At 52.5% G+C, this 9667-nt stretch overlaps 1 long non-coding RNA gene across 3 annotated transcripts; it reads left to right on the top strand.

Annotated features, from left to right (window-relative positions):
* Positions 1 to 67: 67 nt before the first annotated feature.
* On the top strand, positions 68 to 3852 carry LOC144307012 (uncharacterized). 3 transcript variants are annotated; one of them, XR_013373971.1, is made up of 5 exons: positions 68 to 327; positions 420 to 544; positions 1291 to 1407; positions 2575 to 2740; positions 3665 to 3852. It is a non-coding gene; the product is annotated as an uncharacterized LOC144307012 (long non-coding RNA). The 3 variants fall into 3 exon arrangements; XR_013373972.1 differs by lacking the exon at positions 3665 to 3852 and adding an exon at positions 3462 to 3658 and having other exon boundaries at positions 437 to 544; XR_013373970.1 differs by having other exon boundaries at positions 70 to 327; positions 437 to 544.
* The last annotated feature ends 5815 nt before the right edge of the window (positions 3853 to 9667 follow it).

The following is a 9667-nucleotide window of genomic DNA, read 5'->3' as shown; positions in this document are numbered from 1 at the left end:
GGGAGGGAGCATGCGCGCTGGGGCTGCGGAGGGGCGGGGCGGGGCGGGGCTGCGGGCGCGGAGCCGCGGGCCGCGGCGGGGCGGGTCCCCGGGGGGCCTCGGAGCCGTCTCTGGAGCCGCGACCCCCACGGGCAGCCCCCGCGTGGCTCCCCGGCTGCCCTGTCATCACCGGGGCCCTGCGCCGCCCCTCGCCGCCCGCCGCCGAGACCCCTAGGTCGGAGCTGCCCGGCCCCGCGGGGCGCCGCCCCCCCCCGGAGCCAGTCTGCGACCCGGACCGGCACGTGCTGCTCCGACCAGCCCGGGAGCCGCGGTCCCGTCCTCCCCCAGGTACTCCTCCCACCGTGCGCGCCCCTCTGCAACTGAGAGAGCTTCCTTGCAGCCAACTGCGTCCCTCTCCGAAGTTAAAGGCCGGATTTCAGTGTTTTGTCTCCTTAAGGGTGTGTGTCGGGAAGAGGGAGTGATGCGCTGCCAGTGAAACGCTCCTTTGTCAGCCGCTGAGCACGGCCCCAACAGATCGGCGTCTCCAGAACGCCTCTGACAAAAGGTGGGACAAGGAGAACCCAGGCCCGGGCTGCCCTTGGGGTGGGGGAGGCCCAGCTGGGTCTTTTTTCCCCTCAAGGGGCCTTATTTGGGCGGAGAGAAATCCAGTGTATGTGCATGCTTGACTTGAATACCACAACATCTCAGGAAGATGCCTTTGAAGGGGAGGACATCCTTGGGTCTGGACCTGGACTGGGCGCTGGGGCACCGGGACCCAGTGCTGGCCCCGTCACCCACCAGGCATGACATGAAGCAAGCCGCATCCGCATCCTAGGCTGCTGGAAGGAGTTGGGCAGGTCATCTCTAAGGGCACCCGAGCTGGGAGGCCAAGGAGAAAGGGAAGTAGAGAAGGGAGACAGGAACATTGGAGCCCTGGTAGCTGTGGGCCAGAGGGCACAGGAGAGAGCAAAGTTGAGAACTTTCTGAGTCACGAAACAAGTTTAACTTGGAAACTGTCTCAGCCCTCACTCCTGCAACAGGTGACCCTCTAGAGCCCCAATGGCTTTCCCAAGCCTTTGGCATACCCATTGTGTAGCCCACAGGTACGGTCCTGGGTCCCTGAGCAGGTGTCCCCTCTGCCCCAGAAAGGAAGGCAGGAGTCAGAAGGAATTCCAGGTCAGCTGGAAAATTAGAGCGGGAGACGGTAGATGATGGCATTTTCCAGGCTTGGGAGAGAGCACTGGGAGCAGGAGGGACCCATCCTGCCTCAGAGGAGTAGCAACCCTCTCTGCCCCCTTGACTTCTTGCCAGGAGCCGACATGCCTGATGCCTTGTGGCCTGGGAAAGTGGGAGGAGGGGTCAGAGCCAGGAGCAGACAGCAAAGTATGAGCTCCTGGACCCTATTCAGCAGTCTGCTCACCTGAACAGGTAAGTGCAGGTGCCCCTTCTTCACCAAGCCAGGTGGAAGCCCTCTCCAGGGACTGCCTGCCCAGCACAGGGTGCTGCAGGGCTGTCTGCTATGAAGATGCTTCCTCCTTTCTCAACTGGTGTAGCCGTGTCATGGTAACAATAAGTAACTATGACTGAGTGTGCCAGCCACTGCTCCACACGCTGTCCGTGTCTTAGCTCATTCCTTCCCTATGACAACTCAAGACACGGGTACAGTTTTGGATAAAGGAACTGAGAGGGGTGCATGGGTGGCTTAGTTGATTATGCATCTGCCTTCTGCCCATGTCATGATCCCAGGGTCCCGGGATGGAGCCCTACATCACCAGTCTGTGCTCAGCAGGGAGCCTGCTTCTCCCTCTCCCTCTGTGCTCTCTTTCTCTCTCAAATAAATAAAATCTTAAAAAAAAAAAAAAAAGAAAGAAAGAAAGAAAGAAACTGAGACAATCCCTTAGTCCAATGACTCCTCCCCACCCACGCATACCCTTAGTCTCTGGGTGCCAGAAACAAGGCAGAGGCTCACCAGTGACTTCAGAATCTTAGAGAAAGTCCTGACACCCTTACTACTTGTCACAATGCTGGTCCTTCTGCACAAGTAGTGGCTTCTATAGACCTCAGTTCCCCATTAAGTCTACTAGAGGAAAACCACGGGATCCCTGGGTGGCTCAGCGGTTTAGCGCCTGCCTTCTGTCCAGGGCGTGATCCTGGAGTCCCAGGATTGAGTCCCGCATCGGGCCCCCTGCATGGAGCCTGCTTCTCCCTCTACCTGTGTCTCTGCCTCTCTCTCTCTCTCTCTCTCTCTCTGTCTCTCATGAATAAATAAATAAACTCTTTAAAAAAAATAGAGGAAAACCACTATGTCCCTTTCCTTCCTCTCTGCCCCCACTATAGACACACGTGTGCACATGCACACACACACACACACACACACACACACACAGCCTGCTCCCTAGCCACTTCCCATTTATAGGAAATGGGGGATGACGTGAGGAGCAAGGCCATCCTTGGGGAACGGCTAATAGTCTGGCTGGATATTGGAGAAACCAAAGATGCTGGCAAAAGTGCATTAGTAGCTTCTGCCCCAGCCCCCACCTCCAGCCCCTTCCCATTATCCCTGGGCTCAGAACAAGCATTATCCTCTTCCTACAGAGATAAGATACCCAACTGGGGCTGGTTAGCCTGGAGGAGGGCTCAGAAGGCAAGAAGGATCTGGCTCCCCTTTGATGTTCCCATCTCCTCCTGCCATCTCCACCATCCAATGACTGGTCCCTTAAGGGCCTCTTCGCTTCTTCCCCTGCCTGCCTCTGGATGAGGGGTGAGCGGTCTGTTTAAGCATAAAAGCCACCAGCAGGGCCACATCCAGGCTGTGAACTGGGAAGGGGGAGGGATGGGTCCCTTGGACATGGTAATTCCACTTATGAGATTTTTCTTGTGGCAAAATAATCAGAGATATATGTATCAGAAGTATGTATAAGGTGTTCATCTCATCATTCTTCACAAGGGTGAAAAACTAGAATATAACTTAACCGGCAGCATAATAAGCCATCGGCGAAGCAAATTGTGGCAAATCCCTATAATGGAACATTATCCCACCATTAATAATGGTGATAACTTAGAAGAATTTCATTTTTATTTTTTTTAAGATTTTATTTAGGGGATCCCTGGGTGGCTCGGCAGTTCAGCGCCTGCCTTTGGCCCAGGGCGTGATCCTGGTGTCCTGGGATTGAGTCCTGCGTCGGGCTCCCTGCATGGATGGAGCCTGCTTCTCCCTCTGCCTGTGTCTCTGCCTCTCTCTCTATCTCTCTCTCTCATGAATAAATAAATAAAATCTAAAAAAAAAAAAGATTTTATTTATTCGAAAGAGAGAGAGCACTAGCAGGGGAAGGGGCAGGAGAGAGAGAAGCAGGCTCCCTGCTGAGCAGGAAGCCAGACAAGGTTTCAGGGCTCATCCCAGGACTCTGAGATCATGACCTGAGCCTAAGGCAGGTGCTTAACCGACCGAACCACCCAGGTGCCCTTAAAAATTTTATTTTTAGGTAATCTCCACATCCAACATGGGGCTCGAACTCACAATCCCGAAGCCAAGAGCCACATACTCTATCGACTGAGCCAGCCAGGAGTCCCCACATAGAAGAATTTTAATTGATGGGGAAACACTGATGATATATTATTACCAATGAACGTATCAGACTACAAAATAGTACGCACAGTGGGATATACTTTTTTTTTTTTTAATTAGGTATATACAGGGATGCCTGGGTGGCTCAGCGGTTGAGTGCCTGCCTTCAGCCCAGGACGTGATCCTGGGGTCCTGGAATCGAGTCCTGCATTGAGCTCCTCGCAGGGAGCCTGCGTCTCCATCTGCCTGTCTCTGCCTCTCTCTGTGTGTCTCTCATGAATAAATAAATAAAATCTTTTTAAAAATTAGGTATATACTAATGCAATGAGCATCTTGGATTGGATCTTGGGTTAGAAAAGAGACCTTAGTGGAAAAACTGGCAGAACCTGAATAAAATCTGCAGGTTAGGGGCGCCTGGTGGCTCAGTTCTTTAAGCATCTGCCTTCAGCTCAGTCATGATCTCAGGGTCCTGGGATTGAGCCCTGCATCTCCTCAGAGATCCCTGCTCAGCAGGGAGCCTGCTTCTCCCTCTCCCTCTGCCTCCCTCTCCCTCTGCCTGCTGCTCCCCCTGCTGTGCTCTCTCTCTTTCTCTGTGTGTCAAATAAATAAATAAAATATTTTTAAAAACATAAATTAAAAACCAAAAAGTAAATACTGGTTTTCTATCATTGGGAAGGGTGATTTTGATCTGGGGGATGCCCCCTAGGGAAACTTCTGTATCTCCAAGTTCCCTATATGGATCCGGCATTGCTTTTGTAAATAGAAACACTCAATAAACATCATTTTTTAAAAGGAAAAGAATAAAATAAGATGAAGGAAGGAGGAAGAAGGAGGGATGAGAAACCACCAGGGACCTAAACAGGAAAACCAGCCCCAGGGCCTCCTTACCTGAGAGAGAGCTTTGGGTGAAGAAATGAGATGGAGCAGAATTTGAGAAAAATGAAGAAAGAACTGGAGGGATTATACCCACACACCTGGGCTGTAGTTCCACCACAAACAAAAATTTTGTGGGCACAAAAGAGGAAGAAATTGAACCCACCGAAAAAAGAACTGGACAACCACATCTTCCCTCTCAGACCTCAAGCTTGGGAATAACATCAGCTTCTAGCTCCTGAGGTCACTCATGCTCCCCTGAGACTGCCATTGCTAGAAGGTGGAGCCTCGTAATTCCTGGCAAATGCAGCCCCCCATTACACAACAGGGGACGGTCCACTTTGAGAGGCGCCCCGCACAAGGAAGGTTTTCAAACCACCACCAAACTTCAAGGGTTTCCTTCAGGAAACTCCCTCTGAACTTGAAAACCAGAAACCCTTCCAAGAAAAGAACTTTCCCCTGGATTTAAACTTCCTTCTGAGTTCTCCCTCCAGCCCACTTGGGTCCCTTGGGGAACCAGGGGAGAAACCAAAACTGCCTTCAAAGCAGAGAGATCCAGCTGAGCTGGGAGTGCAGAGGTGGAGTAATGTGGCACCCCTCAAGGTGCCTTGCCAAGGTGTTGGCTTTTCTGTAGACTGCAGCAAAATCAGTGTCAAAAAAAAAGGAAGGGCCGACCTAGAGCAAGGAAGGAGTCACAGGAGCCAGATCACAGACAAGTTGACTGAAGGAGCGTCTTCCAAGCAGCTTTAAGCAGGTTAAGTGTGGTGGGGACATTGCAGGGCTTTCAGGTACGAGGTAAGGGGTGAGCCTGGGTAAGCACAGTAGCCCACCCCAGCTCTGAGAGCCAGTGAAACCCATCCACTCTCCTCTCAAAGGCCAGACCTGAGTCCCTTAGCCTCCTCCTCATATTTTAGAGGCATCAGCAGAGTATTCAAGTCAAGAAGCCTAGAACTAGAGCAGGGAAGGCTCAGTTTGAGAAAACCCAACAGGCTGGTCAGGACGGGGTTTGGGTGGGGGTTAGAGGCCCGATGGGACTCCTCCCGGGCAGTGAGGCAGAGGTAAGAAAGGTAATACTGTCTCCTTCCCCAGACGGGTTTCAGGAGTGAACCAGACAATTTCCCTGTAGGGGCCTAACTGGGAAAGAGACTTGTTACCTGGGCTGGGTTCTAGCCCGGAGCAACGAGGTGATTAGGTCGCTGTGAATGCCAGGGATTCTAGTCGGGGAGCTCAGACCGCCTGAGGGGCCAACTACCAGGTGGGGCTGGAGAAGAGGGACAACCCGTGGGACCCTGGCTCCCGGCTCCCGCCCACCCTGAGCTCTCGCACCAGCTGCTCTCTGAGAGGTGGCATGTGCCAGCGGAAGCGTGGGCTCTCCCAGACCCCTCACCAGGTATCCAGTCATTCATCTCTCATTCAACAAGCATTTATTAAATAACAGTTACAAGTCAGGCTCTGTGCTAGGGTGTAAAAATTTGTGGCTTTTAAAAAAAATTATTTTTTAAAAGATTTTATTTATTTATTTATTTGAGAGAGAGAGAGAGAGAACGTGAGCAGGGGAAGGAGCGGAGGGAAAAGGAGAGGAGACTCCAGGATCATGACCTGAGCCAAAGGCAGATGCTTAATTGACTGAACCACTCAGGCGCCCCTTTAATTTAATTTAATTTAATTATTTTTTAATTTTTATTATTTTTAAAGATTTTATTTATTTATTCATGAGAGACACAGAGAGAGAGGCAGAGACATAGGCAGAGGGAGAAGCAGGCTCCCTGTGGGGAGCCCGAGTGGGACTCAATCCCAGGACTCCAGGATCATGACCTGATCCAAAGGCAGATGCTCAACCAGTGAGCCACCCGGGATGCCCCCCTTTAATTTTATTTTTCATTAATTAATTACTTGACAGAAAGAACACAAGCAGGGGGAGCCAAAGAGGGAGAAGCAGACTCCCCGCTGAGCAGGGAGGCTGGGGGATCTTGAGCCCAAGGCAGATGCTTAACCAACTGAGCCTCCCAGCGCCCCAAGGATGTAGTAACTTGATGCCTGCAAAGCAAGTCACTTAACCTGGGAGTCTCAATTTTTATGCAGAAAGCTCGTTGGTAAGAATGCAGGCTGTTGCCTAAGTAAGAGAGAATCTCAGTGCCATTTGTTCATCCCCCCTTACGTGCAGCCTCCTACCCCTGATGCCCTGCTAGGGTGGGAAAGAACAGACGAGGCTAGCTCTCTGCCCTGGTACACGGTACAGTCTTCTAGGGAAAATAGAAAATGCTGCAAAGATGTGATTCGGCGACCTATGAGCAAAGCACAAGAACCTCCAGCTTACACACCAACTCCAGGGGTCAAAATGATCCTAGAGTTCAGTGGGCTAAATCCAGGGAAGCCAGGCAGAGCTGACAAGTTCTGAGCTGGGGTTTTGAGGCCAGCATGCTGGTGACAGGGAATGATAATTACTTGGTTCTGTGCTATACTTAACAGCTTACAAAGCACTTTCACAGACATGGGGTTTGATTCTCACAGGTACCTCCAAGGTAAGCTGGTGCCTACTTCCTTTTACAGATGGAGAAACTGAGGTCAAGTAACTCGCCCGAGGTGGCAGAGCAGAAGCAAGTGAGAGCGCGAGGCCTGGCATTTGGGGGTGCTTAGGGCCCTGACTCCCACCTGGCAGAAGAAGCCAGGGATCGGCTCTGGCCTATGGCTCTGCAGCTCTGCCCAGGTGGTATGTTAGTGCAGGAGCTCCGCAGGCCCGGGCAGAGCCCAGACAGGGAGGCCAGGGAGCTCAAAGGGGATTTGGTTGCCGCCTGTGACTCCAGCTCAGAGTGGGGAAAACAGAGAGGTCAAGCAAGGGGCAGGAGGGTGCAGGGGAAGGAGCTCCAGGGAAGGCCTCGTTCCCTTCTCCCTTGGGGCTGACTCTCTGGACTGCAAGGTGAGAATACAAGGAAGACGGCTCAGCCATACCCACCATCAAGGGCTCTAACACAGAGGCGAGGAGGGCCAAATGAGGGGGAAACCCTAGAACTGCAGCAAGAGGGGAGGTCAGACTAGAGGAGGGACTTCCTAGGCATCTGAGGTAACGTGTGAAGTCCTAACATCCTTCCGTAAAGGTCCCCTCAAGCTGAATCCAGAGCAATATAGCGAAGGGATGAGGGATGAGTGAGGTAACCTGAGGCAGGCCCCATCCTGGAGATCTGGTGGGGAGGAATCCTGTGGCCTGGGCAGCTTTGCCTCTTGGAGGAATGACCTGACTGTCCCAGGAGTTGTGGGGAATAGGCTTGGGCTGGAGTGACTTTTGGCAGGATTTCCTACTGTACCTGGATCTGTGTGCGTGTCTGCGGGGTGAGGGGAGCTGATACTAATTTAAGTGGCTATAAAGCCATTCTCACGGTCCTGATGCAATGCTCAAGATAATAAGCAACTGAGTAATTAATAACTAGATTGTGAACTAACCTCTTGCCTCAGGGTATGGTGCCACTTTTGCACAATCCATCCCCAGGCCTACGGGAAAGAGAGGCACAGGCCTGAGCCTAGTTCTGGGCAGGGCCACCGGTCCCCAGACTCTGGAGCCCCAGGAAACAGAAGGAATTGGTAGGAAGGGCCTTCTGCTGGGCTCTAAGTCCAGAAAAGGTATTGAGAACAAGCCATAGAATCTATATTCTAGATTTTGTTTGATTTTTCTTTCCTTCCTTTCTTTTCTTAGCAGGCTCCATGCCCAACATGGGGCTTGAACTCACGGTCCCGAGACCAAGAGTCACATGCTCTACTGAGTGAGCCAGCCAGGCGCCCTTAGTTTTTCTTTCCTCTAATTAATTTCAGAGTCCCTCCCAGGGCTGCCATGTACAGTGGTACCTGTTGTACACTCCCCAGGCACAAGGAGGCAAAGCTCCTGGCTGCATCACCCTTCCCCTATGTTGCATGAAAGTGCTGTATGGGCTGGCAGTAGCCCTGGCATCTTCAGTGGACCAGGCTCCGTGCCAGGCTCTGAGGAATACTTCTCTCCCCTCCTCCGCTTCAGGTCACTCCTGTCCTCCTTCTCGTATTTTTAATCTCACACCCATACCCAGCATAGGCTCTCTAGAGGCTTGGTGGGTACAAAGATCATGGACTCTGGAGTTAGACAGACTTGGGCTTGCTGGCCAACTGTGCCCTCACTAGCGGTAAACCTGGGGCAAATGATTTAACCTTGCTGAGCCGAGGTTGCCCCGTGCAAAATGGGGATGGTAGTGCCCATCCCACAGGGGTGGGTGAGAACCACAGAGCTGTTAGCTTAGTGCCTGACACAGAGCAGTAAATAATCACTGCCCTGGTCCCCTTCCCCACCCCCATCCCCTGCCTCCTGCCCCCATCTCAGGGCCACTGCCAGGTTCTGTACCCCCCGCCTTGCCAGTCTGTGTGTCTGTCCCTGTTCCCTATTCCATGAAAATAGGAGTCCCTTGCATGCAACTGGCACTGTTTTCAAAACCCTTGCACAGACTCCTCCCATGTGCTCCTGACCTTTCTCGGCACCAGACAGCAAGTGTATCCGTTCTGCATTTATGGGATGAGGACACTGCACTGAAGGGGTGACTTACCAAGGCTAATGTGGCTACAGAGTGGCAGAGCTGGACTAGAACCCACAGCCTACCCAATTTGTGCTAAGCTCCCCAGGGGTCACGTGGGGGTTTCTAGAACTTCACCAACACCTTCCAAGAATAAAAAGAGGGGAGTGGCAGGTGCCACCTGAAATCCACTCTTCCAAAACCTCTCTTCCTCCCTCCCAGCCTAGAGCAGGTAAGAGCAGAAGAGGGCCAGGGACCAGAGGAGCTGTTACTCTAGCCTGGGCAGGAAGCAGACGGCTATCTCCAGCTAACTGCCAGGGCTGGCACCGGAAGGCCGGGCCCTATCAGAGATGCTGAGATCAGACCACACGCAGGGGGCTGCCTGGATGTGAGCCGTTGATAGCATCCCCAGGGCCCCCCAGCTCTGGGACAGCCTTCCCTCCCGTCACTCACATCTCCTAGATTGTATAGTGTCTGAGCCCCCAGCCCTCCTCCTCCTCTGCTCCGGGACATGCTGTGCCTTGGTTATTTCTATGTCTCTCGGCCACTTTGGGCCTGTAGGCTGACTCTGTCCATGTAAGGGGTGGACACAAAGTTGGTAGCTCACTTCCATGAATGTTCCCTCCCGGGCTTTATGGTTTTTGTGCTCAGTGCGTCCTTTGGCCCTCACAATGACCTTGGGAGACAGGTATTATTAAAAGAGGGTATTGGGAAAAAATAAATA

The sequence above is a fragment of the Canis aureus genome, chromosome 38 (genome assembly GCF_053574225.1).
Source record: "Canis aureus isolate CA01 chromosome 38, VMU_Caureus_v.1.0, whole genome shotgun sequence".
NCBI lineage: Eukaryota > Metazoa > Chordata > Mammalia > Carnivora > Canidae > Canis > Canis aureus.
The sequence above is the reverse complement of the archived record's forward strand: the minus strand, read 5'-3'. Positions and strand labels throughout refer to the sequence as shown.